This window comes from Falco punctatus (assembly GCF_963210335.1).
Source record: "Falco punctatus genome assembly, chromosome: 5".
In the NCBI taxonomy this organism is placed as follows: Eukaryota; Metazoa; Chordata; class Aves; order Falconiformes; family Falconidae; genus Falco; species Falco punctatus.
Genome location: NC_137584.1, coordinates 48,028,313 through 48,040,441, shown reverse-complemented (window position 1 = coordinate 48,040,441; position 12,129 = coordinate 48,028,313). Strand labels below are relative to the sequence as shown.

The 12,129-nt window shown below is 45.7% G+C and overlaps 1 long non-coding RNA gene across 2 annotated transcripts in view; it reads left to right on the top strand.

The window, feature by feature from the left end:
- The first annotated feature begins 1,315 nt into the window (after window positions 1-1,315).
- The window catches only part of LOC308064790, a 47,568-nt gene continuing 36,754 nt past the window's right edge, over window positions 1,316-12,129 (top strand). Inside the window, exons 1-2 of one of the 2 annotated variants that reach the window (XR_013928524.1) lie at window positions 1,316-1,421; window positions 11,961-12,017. This is a non-coding gene — a long non-coding RNA (uncharacterized lncRNA). Of the gene's footprint in view, window positions 1,422-11,572; window positions 12,018-12,129 lie in introns of those variants that run through there. The other variant, XR_013928525.1, reaches the window with a different exon arrangement.

Below are 12,129 nucleotides of genomic sequence, written 5' to 3'. Positions count from 1 at the left end.
AATGGCATTCCCTCTGACCTGCTACCTGGCAGTCCTGGTCACTGCAAAGAAGTTAAAGTTCATGGAAACAGAAATGTCCCCTGAGCACCGGGGGTGGCAGTCCAGTCCAATAGCGAGACATGCTGTGGGCATCGTCAGCTCCTGCTCCAGGTCCGCAGCGTGGCAAATGGTGCATTTTTAAACCAGAAAGAGGACAGAGTACTGTCACAGCAGCTGGTTGCAGATGTCAGACACCAGACTGCTTTCACGAAAAAAAGGAACCCCCTGTCTGCCAGAAAGCCTGTAGGCTGATAGCTCAGGTTTGCACATAAGGCTTCTCAATATCAAACACTATTGGTCTTTCCAGCAGAAATGGTGCAGCAGTAAGAGGTTACCTTCATCTCAGACAGGCTTTGCTGAACCAACCACAAATTCTCCCCTCTTTCCTCAACATATGCTTCTGCCTTTTTTTGTCCATTTATTTCAAACAGTACAGTAGGTAGGGGCAGTTTAAGCAAAATGAAAACCACCAGTCAAGATGTCAAATAAAGCCAGAGCACGGACACATGATTAAATTTGCTTTCCTAAAAGAAAGCCATTTGCAACAAAATAAACAAGAAACAAAAATCTGCTGGAACTTTTTACCAGGAGTAAACAGATATTAGCATGGAGTAAACCTATCCCTATTCAATGTCTGCAGTGTGCCAGGGCCTGCATCCAGACCACAGCTCCACAGCTGGCTCCCAAAGGACTAAGGGATTAAGAGCTCCTCAAAAATGCAACACTGCCTGCACTGTTTCTAAATCAACACGTCTTCCCCTTCAATTAGGTTCAGCAGTTTGACATTGCCGTCACAGAGCTTGGTCCCAGCAGGATCTGCAGCCACCGTCAGCCCTCCCATGCCAGCCACAGGAGTTGGTGGCATTGCAAGGCACAGCACCGGGTGGCTGCCAGCAGCAGCCAAGGTAATGTTGCAATCTCAATGAGTGCCGTATGGCACGAACGTCACCTCTCACAAGGAAACAGAATAATCCCAAATTGCTGTTTGATAATTGCACTGCCTTGTAGGTGAAAAACACTACAATACACCTGGCATTTGTAACACTGCCTAGCAGCCAATTTATGACTGATGCAGTTGCAACACCACTGTACAGATCTGTACTGTTTCTGGGAAAGGAAGGGCAATGTTCTAGTGCTATTCCATGAAGCAACAATCATAACAGCATGACGAATAAAACGTGAAAGGAACAGGTTTTTTGCAATGTTACCAAGGAGACTTTAGTGCTTAGACAGTGCTGTGGGCTGACACAGAGGTCTGTGTTCATAACACATGTATTTTCAGAAGAGGATGGACTCAATGTCTTGCTTTGCTACGTGCATTTGGCATTCATTCTTGTTCAAAGGCAGATGGATCCACAGGCAGAAGTTTTTAACAGACTCATGTAATAGGGGCTGGCAAATCCTCCCACTAACGGGTTAATGCTGACCACATAAAGGGGTTATCATCGGCTGAGAAGGGACTTTTGCATGTCATGGGCACAGTACTGCAGACTTGACAGCGAGTAGTCGTTCCTTTCTTCCAGGTCTAAAGCTAGTGGTGGGATCACTGGCAATGCTTTCTTACTGTCCTGGGGCAGACTGGTTAAAAGTTTTTGTTTTTTTCTTTTTCTGTTATATCAGTTCTCTCTTAGGTGCAGAATTAGGTACTACAGTCACTGTCTGGTATCACTACTGGAACTGCTTTAAATTCAGCGCAGGACGGGGGTGACACTATATTTGACCTGAGAGGGAGTCAGAAGGTATTTTTGGTGCTCCTGGCTCCTTCATGCTGTGATGACTGTGCTCAGTATTAACAACAGAAGGATGAGACGAAGATAATGTTACCTATGTCAACTGAGATGGGCTTGGACCCAGAGCTCAGAATCCATTTCTGGTCCATTCTGCCCGCATACCTCATTACAGTGCAGTGCCAAAGCAATGTGATGGGATGGTGCCCATGCAAAACACAGCCAAAAGCAGGAAAGGAAAGGAAATGAGTCAAGAGAATAACATCAGAGAGTTGAAAAATATATCTGTGTAAAAGAAGTCTTAAATGGTAGTGCTAAATACTGATTCAAAGAACAAGAAAATTCAATAGCGATGCATTTCAGACTGCTAGCAGTTGTAGATTAAAATATTCACAAAGTTTCACTGAGTTTAACGAGCAATTCTTAGCGCAAATTCTCACCATGGGAATCCACAGTTAGGGTGGATAGAAATTATTTAATACTAATTTTCATGGTTGCATTAATTAAAAATGCAACAAAATATTTTATGTGATTAAAAACTTCAGTTACAGATCTATCTAAAATTGTTTTTAAAAGTTCACCTTTTTTTCTGAAGAATTTTTAATTACTTTTCATCCATTAGAAAGCAAAACCAGTAGGACTATAGATAATATGCTAATGGGGGGGGGGGGGGGGGGGGAACCCCACAACCCCAACCTTCCTCAAGAAACGTATTTCACTTTTTTCTTGTAAACTGTGGTTAAAGAGAATGACAAATGTAAGGACTTTTCTCTACATTTTTTTTCTTGCTATTGCAAGCCCAGTTTGTCATTAGAAAACTCCTGGTAATTAAAAAAGTTTCAAGAAGTTTTGTCATAAGCACCCTTTTCAAAGGAAGGGTAGAGCCAATACCAGAGGGTTTGGGCCCTCAGTCCCACAACACCGGTGCTGAATAGCCAGAGAACACGACTCTTAATAAAGAGATGCATCGCCTGCAGCATTCATGCGGGTTACTTAGTAACTACCTGTGAATAATGAAGGTATCCAGAGAGAATAAAGGTCACTTCACACATGCTGTTAACAAAAGGAGGCTGAAATTTCTCATGAAGATATTTGGGAGTGACAGGTTAGAGAAGGGAAGCTCCCAGCAAGCAACAAAATTTGTATTTATTAGAAGGAGCACAGACTTTGCAAATGAACCAAAATAAAATACAATGAGACGGTTAATGGTACACGAGTGGAATGTTTAAACAAAGACTTAATGTAGGGCCTTTTAAAATGCAGTCCTAAAACATGCAGGGCATTAAGGAATTTTTTAGATCTATAAAACAGTAGCTGATTATGTATAGATGAAAGTTAATGAACTGGTATATTCCAAGTGTCTTTTCTAGATACGGCTTTGTAACTGCCATTAGCATCTACAGACACGTAAATACACAAACACATTAGTCATACATAAAATCACACTGTGCATTTTGTTAAGTATCCAAAGGCTGAAGTGACTCATGTGGTCAAAATTTCTTTTCCCTTGTGAATAAGACTGACTGCTTGACAAATCTCCATTGAAAAAGAAGGATGGCACCTTTTGAGTAATATCTTTTACAGCTTCTAACGGCTTTAGAATCACTTGCAAATTAGTCACACTGATTTTAAAACTGCGTTTTCAAAACTATATGGAAAACTACATCAAATGTTAGAAAGCACTTATCAGTGACAGAAAGTCCAGCTCAGCATTGTCTGGCCCACATGCAGCCAATTTGTGCCACTAACCATGAGCACCCAACGTTACCTAATAGGAATGGCCACATTTTGCAATCACATTGCAGAACATTAATGAATCAGATCTCAAAGGCTAGAATTAAAACTGTCCTTGTTCTTCTGCAAGGAGCTTGCTTTACCCTACATATTCCTTTCAAAACCTCCCTTTGGTCTCCAGGTTGGGAATGAGTCATGTCACGACTCTAGAGGAATTAAACAAATTGACGCATTCCACGGTGTTTCTACTGACAGTGGTTTTGCCATCTTCTGCATATGTTGTAACTCCAAGCATCGACAATTATCAGAGGATTTGTATTTGGCTTTTGTAATTCCTAATTCTCATTTCTTTTTTTTTTTTTTATTACACAGACACACAGACACACACACACACCAGCTTCTCAGGCTGTTTTTAATTAAAATCAGACCCAGGAAAATATTGAATATTATGAAAAAATTCACTATCCGCATACTGTGTAAGAGCTGCAGAATCTGGCAGCCTTCAAGTGTGTCACTGTGTTTTAAAAAAGGCCTCCCTGTGTGCATACGTCATGTTCTTTGAGGAGTTTTGTTTTTTCTATGTAAACATGGCCTGTTAATGACGCATGTAACCCTTTCCTTCTGTCTGGAAGGTGGCTGCAGGCACCTTCTGGCAACACTTTGAGAAAGCCCATGTGGGGCTCGGCAAAGCACAGCTGTGCTGGGGTCACTGGCTTCCAACCAGTAGTGAGACTGCAAACGTAGGTGTGACCTGCGTAAAGGAAACCTAAGGGTGCTCCTGCATTGCCAGTCTGAGATCTGGGGGGCTCAAGGGGTGTCGCCCGTGTGAGGAGAACTTGCTCTGTGGCTGTACTCAATCTTCCTGGGCCTGCGGGAGACTGCTGATACCTTTCCACGTCTGGAAAAGCATTGAGCCTGCCTTTATGCCTATCTTCCTGCAGCCGTCTTTCCACTATAACACGCACTAAAAGCCACAGAGCTGGCCTGGCAGGCACAGGGGCTCTGTTTTCGTGACAATTTTTTACGCTGGGCATAATACACGTGTATACTGAAAGCCATCTTGTACAAGAGCTGTGGAAAGCAACCAAAGAGTTCACACTCCTGAGTCCCCCTTGAAGTTGACCCACAGAACCACAAATAAAGGGGACTGAGAAAATCTGTTTCTGGAGAGAGAGGAAGATCAGTTTAAATTCAACATGCTTTATATGTAGGGATCAGGTATAGAGATGGAAGAGCAGGAGCATGGCAGAAGATGACAGTACAAGGGGCTGGGAAGAGCGGGAGCAGTGTGTTGAAGAGAGCAGAGAGGAACACAAGATGGGGCAGGGTCTTGGCCTTGCTAAGGCACAAAGGAGACCGCTGTATTTCTCACTCCCCAGCCTGTCCCTGGCTGCCTGGTGTGGAAAGTGAGTGCTACAGCTGCCGAGGAATGTAAAGCAAAGCAGGGAGAGCCACTGATTAAATGGAAGAAAAGACAAATCTATCCAAACAAATGAGTATTACTACCCTGGCTGCCACCTCTGCTCCAATTAGGCATTTCTGCTAGCTGTTTAACCTAGCCTTAGCTGCTTTGGCTTCAGCAACTTGATGTTTCTGGGTCTTTCGGGTTTAATGCCAAAGGTAGAGGCTTTCTATCTATCCAGGACAAGAGACACCGCACCTGATGGAGGAGGTCTCAGTATTTCCTTCTATTCTGGCTGTGTGACAATAGATCTCCTTGTCTGCTTTTCTGTGTCTCTCTCATCTTCTGCTACAATCAAATTGGATGGTCTGTTACTTCAATCCATTTTTGGATTGAATCTTGCCTGAAAACACAGACAGTTGCTAACAGGTATGCCAGGGACCTACATTCCTCAGTCTCTGCCTGACTGCAGCACTTTCTTTCACTGCTCACATTACAGCCTGCCCAGTCTGAATATTCACACTGACTTCTACCTCTCCAAGCATGGAGGTCCTCAGACTCTGTGAAGATGAGATGCAGTTTCTCTTTTGGGCAAGTTGCTTTTCCCTTTTCTAGTACGAACAGCTGTGTACAGTAACTCCCCTCCCAGTTCCCCACTTCCACCTCTTCACACAGACAGCCAGGAGACAATAAAAGTTCTCTACACACTTCCATAGCCCTTCCTTCAGGGAACGTCTTTGCTCATTCTCAAATGCTCCATAAGCGTTTGTGTGTTCTGCACCCACTGAGCAATTTTGTGGCATCTCAGAGAGGTGATGGGTGAAGGACTTGGCTTCACACCCCTTCTCAGTCTTCCTTTACAAACTGCCTCAAAGGTCATTTCAACTCTTTTTTGGCCAGCTGCATTTCAGTTTCTTGCCATATGAAGATCTGGTCAGAGTAGCCTCTTCTGTCAAGCTACATCTGCACAGCATGATGCCCAGTCAGTTCTGTCCATGCTGCTCAGAGGCAACAGAAATGGTAGCAGCCGTGTTCACGCACAGCTCTGCTGGGGCTAAGCCATCCTGCTGGAAAGCACCTTTGCTGCTCTGCTCATACCAGTGAGCTCCCAGGAGAGGTCTGACTGCTGAAGTAGCGACAGAGCTTGAAGCCAGCTGACGTGGCTCCGCGGTATGGCTATGGAGAGCTAGTTTACCTGCTTTTCGGCTTCGCTTCTGCATCGAGCCGCTCCTCGATGGCCAGCCACACCGGCTGGTTCAAGTAGCAAGTGCTGCGAATGCCCCAGTGCCCAGGCATCAAAGCTAATCTCTTAGTTAGCTGCTAAGCCGCAGCCCCAGCGCACAGAACGGGCGCGTGTTTGCTTTCCACCGGGCACCCTGCAGATGGGCTCAGCCGCAGCTGAATCCCGAGGAATGCAGAAAATTTCTGCAATAAAACTGATAACGGTCACTGCAGGAGGATATGTCATTTCCCATGGAAGTAATGATAGAACGGGCTGTAAAATATAGGGCCAGGCTCAAAAATGACATTTTTTCTATTTGTTTATGCAGCATTTGTTTCCCTCCCTGTTGCTGCATGAAAGGCCCCTCAAACAGCAGGGGCAAGGGGCGACACGAGTGGAGCATGAAAGCAGCAAACCTGTGTCCATCCCAGTGCAAAAATGGCTAGGACACCCCACCCCCCACCCCCATTCCCCCCGATTGTATTGTTTTCTTTTAGTTGAAACAGCTTCGAGTGGGAAAGCACGGCTCTGCGAGGGCGGACAGAAATGACCGACGACAACCGCTTCAGCCCGCTTCAGCCCCGGGCACCCGCGCTCCCCGCGGTGAGCGGCGGCGCCGGCGGCGGGCTGGGCAATGTCGCCCCCCCGTGGTGACGGCGGGCAAAGCGGCCGCCGGTGGCCGCAGCCTGTCCCGGCCCCGGTGCGCCGCCGGTCCCCGCCGCGCGCGGGCCACCCGCGGCTGCGGCCGGAGGAGGCGGGGGCCCCGCCGGTGTCGGGGGGGAATGACCCGCTGGTGAGTGGCGCTGAACCCCCTCGGGCGCTCTGCAAACACGGTAAAGTGAGCCAGGAAAAAGCAGAGGGAAAGCAAACAAGCCTGAAGTCACTTTGATTCTGAAAGGATGAAAAGATTTAACAGCGGACGGGAAAAAAACGCGCTCGATTTGCATCGGCCAGAAGGAAAATGTACTTGGGCAAACAGCCCTTGCTTTTGAGTAAGAGCCCTTTTGAGAGGTGTTTTTATTCAAGTCTCCCAAGGAATGCAATCAGTTACTCTGTCTTGTCTAAACTTCGACTGAACATATAATTTCATTTAGCTAGTAATTGGCTCCCTTCGCCTTCATGCGGAGACCCAGGAACGCTGCCAAAGATCCCTCCCATCTGGAGGCTGCAGTGGCAACAACCCAGCTCCGGGGTCCTGCCTCAGCCCTTTCACCCTTGGCCAGCCCACCAGGACCTGCTGTGGGCCAGCGGGGGCGACCTGCCACCCCAGCCCATGGGCCATGGTGGAAAGGGTGGCAAGTGCTGCAGCTGGGAGAAGCAGATCCCCTCCCCCACCCCGCCCCTGACCGGGGTGGGCACCCAGCTGCCTTGGAAAGACCTGGTGGATACGAGCGCTGCACTTAAACCCACCGAAGTGGCAGTCCTCACCCCTAAGGACATAAAGCTGCCGTTGAAAAGCGTACTCAACGTGTGTGTGATACTTGAAAAGATGTTCTGAAGTAAATATGAAATGGGTCCTAACAAGCTGGACTTCTTAAGAAGACAGATGAAAACAGTCAGGGTGACAGGAACTCTATGTGACTGGGCAGTCCTCACCCCTAAGAACTTGCAAAGAGTCTCTATCTTTTATATAGATTAACAACCTGAAAAGCCTAAGACTGAAGTTAAGTGCGTCTGCATTTGGAAGTTGTATGACTCACAGTTCCCAGCTGCAGCAGGTCAGCGGCTGTCTACATAAGAACGTTTTGCTGTGCTGCTGGAGCTCTGACCTCAGATGTTCCTCCTTGATTTACCCTGGAACATGGCTGTTGTTTTGCTAGGAGTGTGCATCAAAAGATCCAAGGTGGCCACACACAGTGGCTCTGCTGTGGCTAATCACCCTGAAAGGATGTACACAGCTTTGCCACAAGCAGTGACCAACATTTCCAGGAGCAGCGACGCTCGTTATGGTTTTAATGAAGCAACACTGGTCATTGACTTCAACTTCATTGCATGACCATGACTCAGAGCATGGTTTTACCTTTCCTGTGCACAAAAAGAAACACAGCAAGGATGGGAGGAAGGACCTACAGGGGACCAAGCCAAGTGAACACGTCAGTGACTTTGAAGTTGCCTTTCCGAACCTGAATGGCAGCAGTTACCCTTTGAAGTGCTACCGCTGCTGAAGAGGCTTCATCTTTCAACTGGTCTTCATGTATTTCTATTATTTTTCGCTGTTCTTGACTAAAGACCAGGAATCTTAAATGCAAGAGAGCTCTTGTTTGTCTTGAAGCCTAGTGTGCCCCTGGAACTGCTGGAAACTGAAGATAGTGACTGAATTTTCCTTTTATGTTTTCGAAAGATTAGAAATATAATTATTCCAGAAAAATGCATTGTGCCATTCTGTATTTCCATGCTTACTTCTTGTTTCTTTTGAGTTTGGTTGTTGCTAGCCTTGAATATTTAGGACTAACCGATTCCAATCGACTTAAGCAGGGAAAGAACCTGTTACCTTGCTGGACAGACTCAAATGACACAGATATCTTCATCATCCAGGACACTCTTTTCTGCCTTTAATTTCGACCTCTACACTGGCTCACAGCAAGTTCAGTTACACAGGGATGTTATTGTGATCTAGACAAGGGCTGCCACACGTGGCAAAGAACCATGGTTTTCTGCATAGCAAAAACGCAGTGCACTGCTCTACACTGATATATATTTACCACCCTGAACCAAGCTTTGGTCCCACAGAAGTTGGTGGAAGTTTTGCCATGGACTTAAAGAGGCAATCCAATTACAGGAATTCAGTCTAATTCTTAGTGCAAATATCTCCTATGAAACAGTGTAGGCACACGTGCTGTACTATTATGAGAAGAGATAATGTAGTGATTAAGTACAATAAGGGCAGGACCTAGAAAGCAATTCATCACAGAACTAATTTGCTATGCATAAGTTCTATTGATTGCCTCTGCCATGGCACATGATGCTTTCCAATACTGCTTTGATTCATCACTTAATATATGTTGTTTAGTGCTCCTGCAGCTCCTGAATTTATGCCTATGAATAAAGAGGGGGGGGAAAAAAAAGTCTGTCTCTGGGTTGGAAGATCTTAAAAACAAACACAGAAAAGAATGACAACACAAAAAATATAGCCTTGTCATTGACTATATTTTCTAAACTGTGACGTTTGGGAAATCTAATGTTCTGGCCTGGAGATTGGATGGGATGGGATGGACTGCCCTTGATGAATCACTGCTCCCTGCAGAAGTTGATTGTAAAGCTGCCTGAGAAGTGGAGCTGGAATAGGAATGAATATCCTTCTCTTTGGAGATTACCTTAACAGCTAAGTAAATTCCATGCTCTTCTTACTGTAACAGTACTTGAAATCACTTATATGAAGTTAAGCTGCAATACTGAGTAAAGAAATGATGAAAATTTCAAAGCAATGCTAACAAGTCTTTCTTTTTCTCTGTCACTACAGTAAACACAGGGAGGCTGTGAGAATGCCCATGGAAAAAGCACTGGCTGACGTACAGAATATACACTCTAAAATTAAAGGAAGGAAAAAAAAAAAAAAGATTTATTTTCCTTGAGTGCCTTCCAGATATAGATGACAATAGTTGTTCATACTCTGCAGGGATGGTTTTACTTGTGCTAGAGTTCCTGCTTCCCCTGCTGCGCAAAGGAGCTCTTTCAGCAAACATAAATGACAAGTCCCATCTCTGCCAGCTTGTGGCTTGTCTTCGTCAGACAGTCTATTCCTCCAAGTCTGCAAGTGCTTCAGTTCCTACCCAAGCTAAAGAAAGCCAAGGTGCTTAGCACTTCACATCGGCCATGGAGCAACAAGCACAATTTTGGGCAGGGCAGGACTTTCATCAGAGGAACTTCAGGACAGCACTAACCAGTTGCTTAATGTCACAGCACTCTCCAAACTAGCCGGCTGCAACAAGGTCTTTTACCATCACATACCAACATATTCTTCATGCCAGTCCCTCTGCTGCCTTCTCCCAGTCTCTCCTCTTCCAGAACATGGTCTCTCCCTGCTTCTTCCTCAGCTGCTCTCTCTCCATTGGCTCTCAACCACCTAAAAGAACAGCCACAGCTGCACCTCATCTACATCAGCCAACCGGCCACCCCTGAATCCAGCCCACAGTTGCATATTATCAATGCTAATTAACGCAGTTTCATTCCTCTACAGCTTAATATACCCACTGGGGATGGGGGGAGGGCGTGGCGTGGCGTGGCATGCATATACGTGTGGCATCAGACAGGGTCTCCTGGCTGGAAACCATGACTCGAGCTTTGCTGGACTCACTTTTATGTCCTGACTTTTATTTTGCAGTTCTTTTGTTGACAAACAATAATAATAAAACCAAATTGAACCAAACAGCAGATCCTTGTCTGGGCCTCATGAAGGTTATTGATTAGAAATCCATCTGATAAAAGCTGCTGTAAATAAGGCAGTTGGGAGGAGAATCCCTGAAACTGTCCAAATCTGTTATCGCACAGGGCACTTCAGTGTCACAGCAAAAGCAAGGCTAACAGAAATGTTTTACAGCACTTTTGTGCTAAGAATCTGATCTGGATCTCACATTTATTTTTGGCTATGTGCACAAACAAGTAAACACTCTTCTGGTTTTGGCTAGCTTCTGGAATTTTACTAAAGGCGATAGTTTCAAATATTTAGTTTCTAATTTTCCAGTTTAACTGTATTTAATAGGAAGCTTTGTGCCTGAAGAAGAGTCAGGGGCTTTATTTTGTTCAGTCTGAACTTACATATTTGGGATTTTAAGGAAAACACTATTGTTTGTCTGACTACCACCGGTACAACTGAAATTGCTCTTTTTCTGACATCCACTGATTGTTAGAGCTCTGCACTTCCAGCTTCCTATAGAGACAGAGCACGAGCTCCCTAGTGCATGCACACGACGTGAATCCTGGAGGGTGGTAGCTGTGAAAGGTGTCTGGGGTTAGGTGACAGTGTGTGGGTCATTCTGATCACCAGGTCTGAGGTCTTCCTGATCCCCCACAGAGCACGTGTCAGCAACAGTCCCCATGTCAAGCGCAACGCTTCTGCCTGCACTGGGACATGGCCACCGTTTAAATGGTTAGGAAGCTTGACTGAAGTATTCCCACTGTGAATCCACCACACACTCCTTGGGAATTCAGTACAATAATCAATTATTGCTTTAAAAATGTCAGCATATTGCAAATACATCTAGCTTCAGCTGAGTTCCCATTCATTGCCAGCTATAACAACAATGACTGTGCTGTCCCCAGGAGTAACGACGAGCCAGGAGAAGCTTTCTGTCTCGTGCCGAAGCTCAGCTGCCATGAACTGTGCTGTGCGGGGCCACAGGTGGGCAGCGCCTTCTGGCCCGCAGGTGCTCCAGCTGCAGCTCCCGGTAGGAAGGTCAGGCAGGGCACGGCTCCGCAGCCAGCACTCGGAACACTTAATTCAGCTGTTTAGGTTAATCCTGAATCTACATGTTTCCCTGTAAGCTGGAAGGTGGCAACGTTTTTTTACAGTTTTTTTCCTTTAAAGTTGATCAAACTGTTTTCTGCTTATTCTCAGCAGTAGTAACAAAAAAGGTAGAAAGTCTTTTGAAGCTGTGCTGGCAAAAGGGAGACTTGGTGGAAAGCAGAACTGGTGTGAACAGCATGTTCTCCATTTTCAGTGCTGCTTTGCAATTTTCTGACTTTGCCAGTTCATTACTTAAGTTTGTTTGTGAGAGAGTGGGTCTTTTAACCTAAGTAATCACATGGGAAATTCTTGGTATCTACGGGGTTTTCTCAGTCAGGTTCGCTATTGGCCTTTACGAGCGCTGTTAATTCTGCCCATCGCTTCAACTTCCAGATCTGCCTGGGGTTTAAGAAAACTGACAACATCTGGGAAATAAATTCATAACTGATGGTGAGTATTTAATGAACCCTGCACCTCGTACCCAACACCCAGAGCCGCTGCACATCACCACCTATGGAGGGCCCTGTGCAGAGCCCAGTGACACACCACAGAAACTTTCCTT